Genomic DNA, 10,924 nt, shown 5'->3' with positions numbered 1-10,924 from the left:
TCTTGTACCAGCAGGAAGACAAATGGAATGTGAGGAGTTTCCTAGAAAGACCCCTAGGTTGTATACTGCATGGGATTGGTATGGAACGGGATCTGTAGGCTGCTTGAACTTGGACTGTTCTTATAACAGCAATATCTTACAACTAAAGACATGGATAAGTAAAGTGGAGTCAGGTAGCAAAGTGGCCACTCACTTTGCTCTTTGTCCCATACTCATTGAAATAATCTGCTTGCAGCCTGGTAGTACTGAATATATGCTTGTAATGTGTGCTACAAAAACACACCAAACACACATCATATAGAAACTCTGATTTCTAATATTCTGGTCCACTGGATTTCATTTAGCCATTCATATCATGCAGATTTGTCTAATGCTGCACTATTACAAACATCTTAAAAATGAATAGGATACAGTAAAACATAATCTAAATGTGCACTTACCTGCCCTGACATGCTGAGCATTAGAAAAACATCTTTTTGCTTTGTTTACATTCTGTTATACGATTTACACAGCTTCCATGCAAAACAATTACAGCTGTTCATTCTGTAAAACTAAACATAAGTAAATCAAAAAAGCTGTTCATTGCTAAAATCCTCTAACCTCTAAAACTAAACATGGGTTTTGCTGCCTTCAGTTCAGTTCTTATAGAGAGCATTAAAACATTTGTGGCCTACAGGCCTGAGGCTCAAGGGTCGGAAGGCTCTGCAGAGGGATCTGGACAGGCTGGATCGATGGGCCCAGGCCAATTGGATGAGGTGCAACAAGGCCAAGTGCCGGGTCCTGCACTTGGGTCACAACAACCCCAGGCAATGCTACAGGCTGGGGAAAGAGTGGCTGGAAAGCTCCCCCGCAGAAAAGGACCTGGGGGTGTTGATTGACAGCCGGCTGAAGATGAGCCAGCAGTGTGCCCAGGTGGCCAAGAAGGCCAACAGCATCCTGGCCTGTATCAGAAATAGTGTGGCCAGCAGGAGTAGGGAGGTCATCGTGCCCCTGTACTCGGTGCTGGTGAGGCCGCACCTCGAATCCTGTGTTGAGTTTTGGGCCCCTCACTACAAGAAGGACATTGAGGTGCTGGAGCATGTCCAGAAAAGGGCAACGAAGCTGGTGAGGGGTCTGGAGCACAAGTCTTATGAGGAGCGGCTGAGGGAACTGGGGTTGTTCAGTCTGGAGAAGAGGAGGCTGAGGGGAGACCTCATCGCTCTCTACAATTACCTGAAAGGGGGTTGCAGAGAGGTGGGTGTTGGCCTCTTCTCCCAAGTGACTAGTGACAGGAGAAGAGGAAATGGCCTCAAGTTGTGCCAGGGGAGGTTCAGGCTGGATATTAGGAAAAATTTCTTTACTGAGAGAGTGGTGAAACACTGGAACAGGCTGCCCAGGGAGGTGGTGGAGTCACCCTCACTGGAGGTGTTCAAGGAACATGTGGACGAGGCATTGTGGGACATGGTTTAATGGGCATGGTGGTGTTGGCTGATGGTTGGACTTGATGATCTTACAGGTCTTTTCCAACCGTAGTGATTCTGTGATTCTGTGTGAATCTGTGATAGAGGAATCTTCCATTCCACAGGAAACCTGGTAGAGCAGGACATACATCTCAGTCACTTGTCCAGGGTTTGTGCTTGCTAGAGTGTCATTAATTACCTGGCATCAACTATTCAAAGCCTGTTTCAGCATGGCTACTTTTAGTGCTGCAATAAATACTTTCAGTGACAATGCTGCTGGGCATCCACTTCAGGATTTCAGGCTTGCCTTCAGGCATGTGAAATCCAATGACTTTTAAGTGTTTCTCTGTTAGCCTTCAATGCAGACATACATGTGTGAGAATACCAAAAAGGGGTAGGAGAGGCACTTGTTTAAATCAAAGAAGTGTTTATAAAAGCAGGGGTGCATAAAAACTGGGAGCTGGAAAATGGTTTCTAACTTAATGTGCTGGAATAACTGTCCAGTGAAAGTAAGAGGGGAAAGACCTCCAATCAAGTTTGCAAAGGACCTTGTTAAGTTTCTGAAAAAGGTTGTGCATCAGGATAGACTGTGTTAATAGGAGGCTAAGTTCATTGGCCTAAGAGTCACGTGTGCTTGTTAGTGAGGTAACAAGAAGTGACTGCAGATTGCAATGTGTCTCAAGCACACATTGGAAAGGGTGTCAGCAAGACTTGGATCTTAAAGGGAAGCCCACTGCTAAGAGCTGAGTATTTGGGTCTAGGTTTCATTGGCAGAAGGAACTTGCATAGCTGAGCAGTGGGTTGGCAGCAGACTTAAAAGGACAGAGTTTGTTCTTCAATTTGAAATATTGTTCTTCAGTATAAAATGAACAACAGTGGCTGAGAAGGTTAAAACTGAGGAAGTGGAGGAACTTTTTGTGATTGCAATGCCAAATAATACAGTGCAAACCACAGTCACCTCAGTAAAGTGAAGGAGACTCGTGGAGAATGTTTACTGCACACTGCTACAGATCCTTCTTGCATTCTTTTTTAATTTTTTTTAAATACTTTAATAAACTTGAATTCTTGGCTAAGGAAGGAAAGCAAATGAAGTAAAGTCCTCATCACCTCTTTTATTTCAGCTTTTTTTTGAAAATAGGGAAACATTTTTCTTTCCTTGGTTAATTCTTTAGCTCACAACATAAAGAAGAAAATGTGGTTCTTTTATGCTTCATTTCATAGATGTGGAAGTAGCATAGAAAATGCCCGACAACAGTTTCCGTGTTATTACTCCCGGGTTATTAACAGTCTGATAGAAGTATCCTATGCAGTTGAAAGAAAAACTTCCTCTTCACACCATTTCACTTGGAAAATAGAAATAGAAGGAGAGGAAAAAAGAGATAAGAGCATACAATCTACTTCCTCTGGTGGTATAGATTGCAGCTGATTCCTTCATTCATCCTTTTCATCACAGTACATCTTTAAATACCTTCACTTGTTAGTACTTTCAGGTGCCACATCATTTACTGCCCTTTTGCTTTGTCATTTAGAGCACAAAGGCAAAGCAGCACTGCATCTCTCAAGGTAAAAAGAGAAATGAACTTCCCCCTCCAGGGTTTTCATCTGGATCACCCCTCAGATAAGCCAGGAACAAATGGGTTGCACTGGTTTGGGGGAAGCCAAAAAGCCTTGTGTAGCTGCAGCAGTGTAGATAACACTTGTCTGTCCTGTGCTCAAAAATCTCCGGATGTGAGTCAGTCTGGAGGTGTGTGACAGACAGAAGTGCTAGTGCAGCACTGTGCTCAAGCAAACAAACTGTGGAAAGGCAGACATGGGATCAAGCTAACACAGCTACACAATCCCCGTCTGGAGCTGGCCTGCATCCGCAGCCAGTGGGCTCCAGCCACCCACCAGACATACCCAAAGGCACTGGAAGCAAGGACAGCCATGTGACATCTTTGTTTGCACTGGCACAAGAAATGGTTCTGTTTTGCCGATGACAGCTGAGGGCCCACCAAGGCTGCGGTGTACCCTTGATACGCTCTGTTACTAACTCCCCGCCTTCCCTTGTTGCCTGTATTTTCTGCATACCTCGGCAAGTCTTGGCCTATCATTGCTTTCTCTCCCACGCTGCTGACCCTCATTTTTCTTCATTTCTTGTTAATCAGCATTTACTCCAATCAGTTTGTGATATAACTTGTCAGGCACTACAGTACAAACACGTGAGTGTCAAAAGCAAATAAAGGAAACACTGGCACTGAAGTCAGCATGCTTTCCCAATACAAATACCCAGTGCCTGAAGACAAGTAGAGAACAAGTCATGGCAGGGCACAGGGCAAGCTGTAAGGTACCAGCTTGTTTTTCTGCATCATAAAATTGAATGCAGTCCATCAACTTTTCTAGAATGCCTCATTTTTGTGCTGGAAGTTAAAGAAGGTCCTAATTCATCTGCAGAAATTTATTCACGATTCTCTGCCAAGTGGTAAAAGCAAGAGTTAATTACCAGCTCCAACAGAAGGCATTTAAAAACTGTTGCTTTTTCACATGTGTAGCACTCCCTGGATTTCAGCCTTCTGGGCTCCTTCCTTCTGCTCTTTAGGAGACAGCTGGGAAAGTCAACCTGTCCATCAGGTATATTCATCAGTGGGACTGTGACGGTCTATTCCTCTCTTTGCTGACCCACAGCAAATAAAAGAATTCAGCTTCAAAAAGCCTGCCCTGTTTCATAAACAGGAGCTCAGTGCTTTCCCTCCTTCCTCCATGAGGCTGCTTGACAAGGGAAGCCGTGAGAGAAGCCCAGCTCATCGCTGTGAGAAGGACCGCACTGGACAGAGCTAGCAAGAAAGGAGGGAAGGCTGAAAGTTTAATGCTGCATGCAGCTATTCTTTCAGCAAGGGCTGTGGGGTAGAGCAGTACACTTCAATATGTCTGGAAGCAGAAGCCTAGGCAAGGAGAGTAGCTAAATGATAAAAAACAACCCCGAACAGGAAGGCCTAAAGGCAAGGAGGAGATAAATTATCTGAAGGAGGGCATAGAGGAGAGCACTTGCTGAAGGCAGCGAAATACTGCAGCTGCAAGGTGAGAGCAGAAACGGTCCCTGTTCTGAGAGGTTCAGAGAATAAAGATCAGCTGGTGAACCATGGAGTCATGGGGGGAAAGAAACACAAACCTTTCTACGCAAGCATAACTGCATGGATGTATGGACATCATCTTCCCCCTTTGACACTCTCACCCACGCATTTTAAATAGTGTAAATCAGTAATGGCAGGGGCTCTCAGGAACCAATGGCATTTATCTCCCAATTCAAGCAAAAAGCCTTGAAAATTCCCCTCATTTTTTTTTTTTTTTCATTTGGCTGTACTGGTCTATACCAGTCTAGAGGAGAACAAACCTGCCTTACAATTGCTTGTTATCTGCAGTGCTAATTCATTATGGTGCTCAGATTTCAGACTATGAAAGCCTGTTCATTTTTTCTCATTTACAGTTATCAGTTCATGCGCTCCCATGTCTTTATCAGTTGTGGGCTTTTAATTCTACACTACCCTGAAAAATACAGTACTTGACTGGTAAGATTTGTAAGACTATGACTTAAGTAAATGCCCATTATTCTGAAAATATACTGAAATCTGTAAAATGTGAATAATACTGCATTTCCCTACTTATCCTTGGCTATTACAAATGTAGTTGGTGACTTTATTAAAATGTAAATACAGAATTCCTTTTTTAACAGAGAAATTATTCTTCTTGACAGGACAAGAGGAAATGGCCTCAAGTTGTGCCAGGGGAGGTTCAGGCTGGATAGTAGGAAAAATGTCTTTACTGAGAGAGTGGTGAAACACTGGAATAAGCTGCCCAGGGAAGTGGTGGAGTCACCATCACTGGAGGTGTTCAAGGAACATGTGGATGAGGCATTGTGGGACATGGTTTAATGGGCATGGTGGTGTTAGTTGATGGTTGGACTTGATGATCTTACAGGTCTTTTCCAAGCTTAGTGATTCCGTGATTCCGTGATTCTGTGATTCAAAATGCCCAGAACTTCATCCCACTCCACCCTCACTCCAGATATTCAGAGGTGATGTCTGCATGCCACCATTGCCTCACAGTATAGATGGGCTTCCTACGAAATACTACTGCGTAGCTTACTAAGCTTTGTTTCTGTCCTTGATTTAGGCTCCTTGATCCAAACTGTCAAAAATACTTAGGCAAGAGAACTTAGGCAAGATAACTGGTTCCTAGAAAACCCCAAACTTCATTCCTGAGAGAGCAGCAGTGCAACAACAGCTTGCCAACATCCTACTTTGACATTGGCTCTTACTGAGAGGAGAAGGTAACTTCTGAGGCTGCGAGCTAACTAACCACAAGGCTAGTGATACTGATGGAAGTTTCCCTCAGACACTTCTGGTCTGAACAAAATCAAGGCATTTCACAGTTAGTGAAGGACAATGAAAATAAGGAAGATAGGGCTATCTAATAATACACTTTCTCAAACTGTCATCCTTGATTTGCCCTTCACTGCCTCCCAGTCTTGTCCAAAAGCATGTCATTAGTTTGCTGCAATCACCCTCCTACAAAACACAGGTTCTTGTTCATGTCAACAGCCTTTTACCTTCAAGCTATCTTTCAGAAATGGCTGTATCAGAAATGCTCCCTACAGTCCCCTGGTATTTCTAATTTGTTTCCCTTGTTCATTTGAGGCATTTTCCTACCACTTTGTAAACACTGTGTAAGCAGCAGGTACCGCAGCTGAAATGGCACATATCAGTGACATGGATGATTACCTTCACCATTTATTTGCTCTACCTGTCCCTATCCACTGCGCAAAAACTTTAACCAACATAACTACAGTTTATAAAGAGGTTTTCCAACCATTTACTGCAACAGCTACCAGACAATCTAGCATCATTTGATTGACATCAGAGAAATTATGCTGATTTACAACAGCTGTCCGTCTAGATACCAGTAAATGTCTCTTGTTGAAATATACCTGGAACCTCAAACGACAAAAAATACTGTGACCACAGTGCTGCCCAGGCCTATGTAACATCTACAAGTTCCCTATCATGGACAATCTTTTACTGCTAAAACTCCCTAACTGTATCTGCTACATATCAATTAAAAAAACCCTGTCCTTAATACTTTTCATTCCAATAATTTTCTAACTGGATTAAAATGGATTCCATAAAAAAATTGTAAAACTTTGCAATAAGGTAAACTTATGTAATAGAGCTGGCGGGGCTTTCTTGTTAAAGTAGTGTGGTTTTAGCTCATGAACTGTTGGTGTATTCATTGTTAATACACAGTTGGTACAACAATAGGGGTTGGCATTGAAATTTTCTTATCTGAAAAATTATTTGCATTGAAGACAGTGAACATCATGTTAGTGGTGTTATTTTAAAATGCCTCTGTAATATTTTATTCTCATATTTATTTATAATATAGTTAAAAAACTTGCTCTCAAACTTTAGCACATCTTTTTGAATGAAATCTTGTCTCAAATTTCAAACTCCAAGTAATAAAGAATTTACTGCATAGACCTAGCAATCTTGTCTTCTGCGCCTTTTTCCTCCTGTTCTAGTTGTGCAGATTTCTACTTCTGCTTGGCCCTACTACGTGATTTATTTTAATTTCACTAATTTTCAGAATGAACCTGCCCATTGTGTAATTCAGAGTAAAGGGCTATCACAACAGCTGTAATATCCTCTATGTATCACTGGAGTATTTAAATAGCTTTCCTCCCAGTAACGGAGAAACTATGTAGTTAGTAATAATACTCACGTAGCTATGAGCTATGATGAGAAGATATTAGAGGAAACTGGTATCTACCCAACAGTAGTAGGGTCATAATGAGAAAGAAAAAATAATAATGGTATTATTTTAACTACAAGGACTGGAAAGTAACATTTTAGGGATTGCTTAAATGGATTCACCCTGAATAATAGTAAGAGTAATAGCAATAGTAATACCCTCTTCACACACTAGTTTAAGCTTGATAACCTGTCTAATTGAACAATTATTAGCTATGAATGAATCAAAAAGTGTGTTGTCTTCATTTGCCAACGTTTTCAGTTCTATATTAGGCCATCTGCAAAAGCTTTTCTGTATTTACTATGTGACACACCTTCAAAAAATGACTTGCATTCAGGCAAAATAATTTCTTCCTACTGTCACTATAACTATCAGATTACGTGTAGGGATGAAATGTTGTTGCCTTCAAATAGATATGAGACCACTGACTGCTGCTGTCTTCAATCAGACCTTAGTGCTAAGTCAGATTCTTCCTGGCTGCATTTAAACTGGCTCTACACGCTGTAATTTTACTGGGATGGGTCCGTGGGATCAGATGACACACTAGTAGAGACCAAATACTGCACGTTGAGCAAAGATGCCTAGTGGAAACATTCTCTGTGGTGCAGAAGAACTCGAAGAGTTCTGCTCCTTGAGGTATTTTCTTTTTTTAATCTAATCTTCATCAAACTAATGGAAAAGTTTTTTTCAAAATGTGTTTGTTTTGACTGGAATGGACTTGACTTTCTTCATAGCAGCCTGTATGGTGCTGTGTTTTGGATTTGTGACCAAACGAGTGTTGACACCACAGGGATGTTTTAGCTATTGCTGAGCAGTGCTCACACAGCACCAAGGCCTTTTCTGTTTCTCACTCTGCCCCTGCAGCGAGTGGGCTGGGGGTGCACAAGAAGTTGGGAGGGGACACCCCAACTTTTTTGATAATCATACCTGCTACAGGCTGCTAAACCAAAAAATGGTTTGTTAACTCAGATTATGATTCTGATAATTTGGTGATGATACACTTGCCACAGACTCACAGTCTAGAACGTAATGCCGTTTGCTATATTTACCTTCCTTGGAGATGGAATTTGAAAGCTTCATGCCAAAACTCAGAGGTATTCTTACAGCTTAATATTCACCTATACTGATTTCTGCAACTCTTTTGTGTCCTGAATGACTATGTTGTTTGTTTTTCCAGAACAGATGGGGGGAACTGCCATATTGACTATCTAGAGAACAGAAAATTGTGTGTATCCAAAAACCACACAGTGGAACTAAATAGATGATAGTGCATGGTCTTCTGTGGTACATCTGAATGATGATTTTTTCACTGGACCAGAGGTAGACTTACTTTCGTTTACTGAAAAAATTGCTAGTATAGGAGGGAAATTGAGGAGAGGGATGTTAATGATTTAATGATTCTAAAGCAAGTTTGCTTCTCTGTTGGATTTTAAAGGTAAAAGGCAATTCATGACCAAGTCTACATTCAGTCTGGTTCATCTTGTTAGTGGTTGCTGCTTTTTCCTGTGCCCTCTCCATTCCAGCTTTGAGCTTTTTCTGTTCACACGCATTTGTTCGAGTGACTCTCCTCAGGTACAATGCAGGACATCAAATCCTCACATGCAGACTGGGTACAGGTCTCTGCAGCAGTATTGTGCCAGCATGCGCTAAGGATCATGGTGAAGTTGGTTCTTTGTGTTGTGATGGGACACCTCTATCACTATAAGAAACCCAGACCGGCTGGTCCAGTTTTGGGGTTATATGCTGGACTTTGCGTCTGTGCGTGTGTAAGTTCACAACGCGGAGAGCTGCACATCTGAACGTTTCAATAGCGCTGGATCCGCCCAGGTCCCAGAAACAAACTTGCCGTGAGCGCCAGGTCCCGGACCCAGGCGTGGGCTCGGCTTCCCCCGCCGCGGCCGCAGCTCCCGCCGCCGGCTCCGGCGCCCACCTCCCCCCCGCCCCAGACCGGCCGCCCGCCCCCCGGCGCGGGCCCGCCCGCAGCCCCCCCCGCGGAGGGGCCGCCCACCCCGCAAGAGGAGCCGCTCCGCCGCGCCCTGCCCCTGCACAGCGCCCGGCACGGGGAGGCGGGCGGAGCGGCGGAGCGCGGCGCCCCGGCACCCCGCGCCCCTCGTCCCCATGCCGCGGCGGGCGGCGGGAGGCTGCCGCCGCGGGAGCTGCGCGCCCAGGCAGCCCGGCAAGCGGCGGGGAGTCGCCGGCATCGCCCGCCCGCCCGCTCGCCTACGGAGCTCCCGCAGCGCCCGGAGCGAGGCGCTCGGCTCCCGCCAGGGCTGAGGGATTGCGGCGCCCCGGCTTTCCGCGGGGACGCGGGGCGCCCAGAGAAGGCGAGCGCTCAGGAAAAGTAAGAGTAATTCAAAAGCCCGGCACCCCAGAGGGTGTCCTGCCCGCCTGCCGCGCATCGCTTATGCTTGTTCGGGGGGACCCGTCCAGGGCGGCGGATCCCGCAGGATGACGGGCGATGAGGAGTCCTAAGGCGGCGTCGAGGCGGGCCGCCGCGGGCTGCGATGAGCCTCGGCGAGCCGGTGCCGGAGGGGAGGCCGGGAGCCAGGTAGCCGCCCGCCGCCCGCCGCGTCGCCCCGCGCCGCCGGCCGCTCGCAGCCCCCCGGGGGCATGGGCGCAGCGGGCCGCGCCTGCTGAGAGCGCCGCTCCCGGCTGCAGGTAAGGAGCCCGCGCACGGCCGGTCGCGGCTGCCAGTGCCCGCTTGGGTGGGGGGTGGCCTGGGGGGGCTCCCTCGCGGAACCGCGCGGGAGGAGGCGGAGGCGGAGGAGGAGGAGGAGGAGGAGGAGGAGGGGAGCGGCGCGGCTGCCTGCCTGGCGGCGGTCGGGCGCCCTGCGGGCGGTGCCGCCGCGTGCCGCCGCCCGCCCTCAGCCCGTCCGCTCCCGTTGCTCAGCCCGGCGGGGACATTCTTCCCTAATGGGAAGGGTCCGCCCTCCGGTACGGTAAAAGGAGACACGGGTGAGGGGAACCGCGCCTCCTCCCCAGACCCTTCCAGCAAGTCCGCGGCTGGCGCACGGCCCTGCCCGGCGGGAGGGGCAGCGTCGCGCGGGACCCGCCGCCCCCCGCCCCCCCGACAAACCTCCTCGCGGGGCTGGCGCGGTGCCCGCGAGGAACAGTGCGGGCGGTGCCGCGGCCCGAGGCCCCTCCTCCGCCCTGCACGCGCCCCGCCTCCCGGCAGGCTGCCACCGCCCCTTCGCAGCCGCGCCCCAACGCCGGCGGCGGAGGCGGTGGCGAAGCCGCAGCCCATTGGCTGACGCGGTGCGCGGCAGCGGCGGAGGCACCCAATGGCGGGCGGGGCGGGACGGCCACTCGAGGGCGCCCCGGAGCGGCGGGGCGGGGCAGCGCGGAGCCGGGCCGGTCCCGCCCGGGTTTCTCCGGCCAAACCTCTGGAAGGGCGGCTTCGGCTTGGCTGTGGAAGGCCCTGCACTCGGCCCCCATGGTTTCTTACCCGGGCAAAGCACGGAGGAGCCCGGCTGGCCTGCTCTTCCCCAGCCCCTCACAAGTCACTTAACTTCGGCGAGCACCTCCTGTAAGGAAATGCGGTGCCCCCACCCAAAAGGAATTGAAATGGGTAGGATGTTTTTTAAAGGGAGTTTTCATTGAAGAGATCATTAAGGGAAACAGCACCTGAGTATTCTTAAACAAATTAAAAGCTATTTCTCTTGTAAAGAATGGTAAACATCTCATTAACTTGACCACAGATA

Source organism: Gavia stellata, chromosome 1, assembly GCF_030936135.1.
Source record: "Gavia stellata isolate bGavSte3 chromosome 1, bGavSte3.hap2, whole genome shotgun sequence".
NCBI classification, from domain to species: Eukaryota; Metazoa; Chordata; class Aves; order Gaviiformes; family Gaviidae; genus Gavia; species Gavia stellata.
This window is presented reverse-complemented; position numbering follows the sequence as displayed.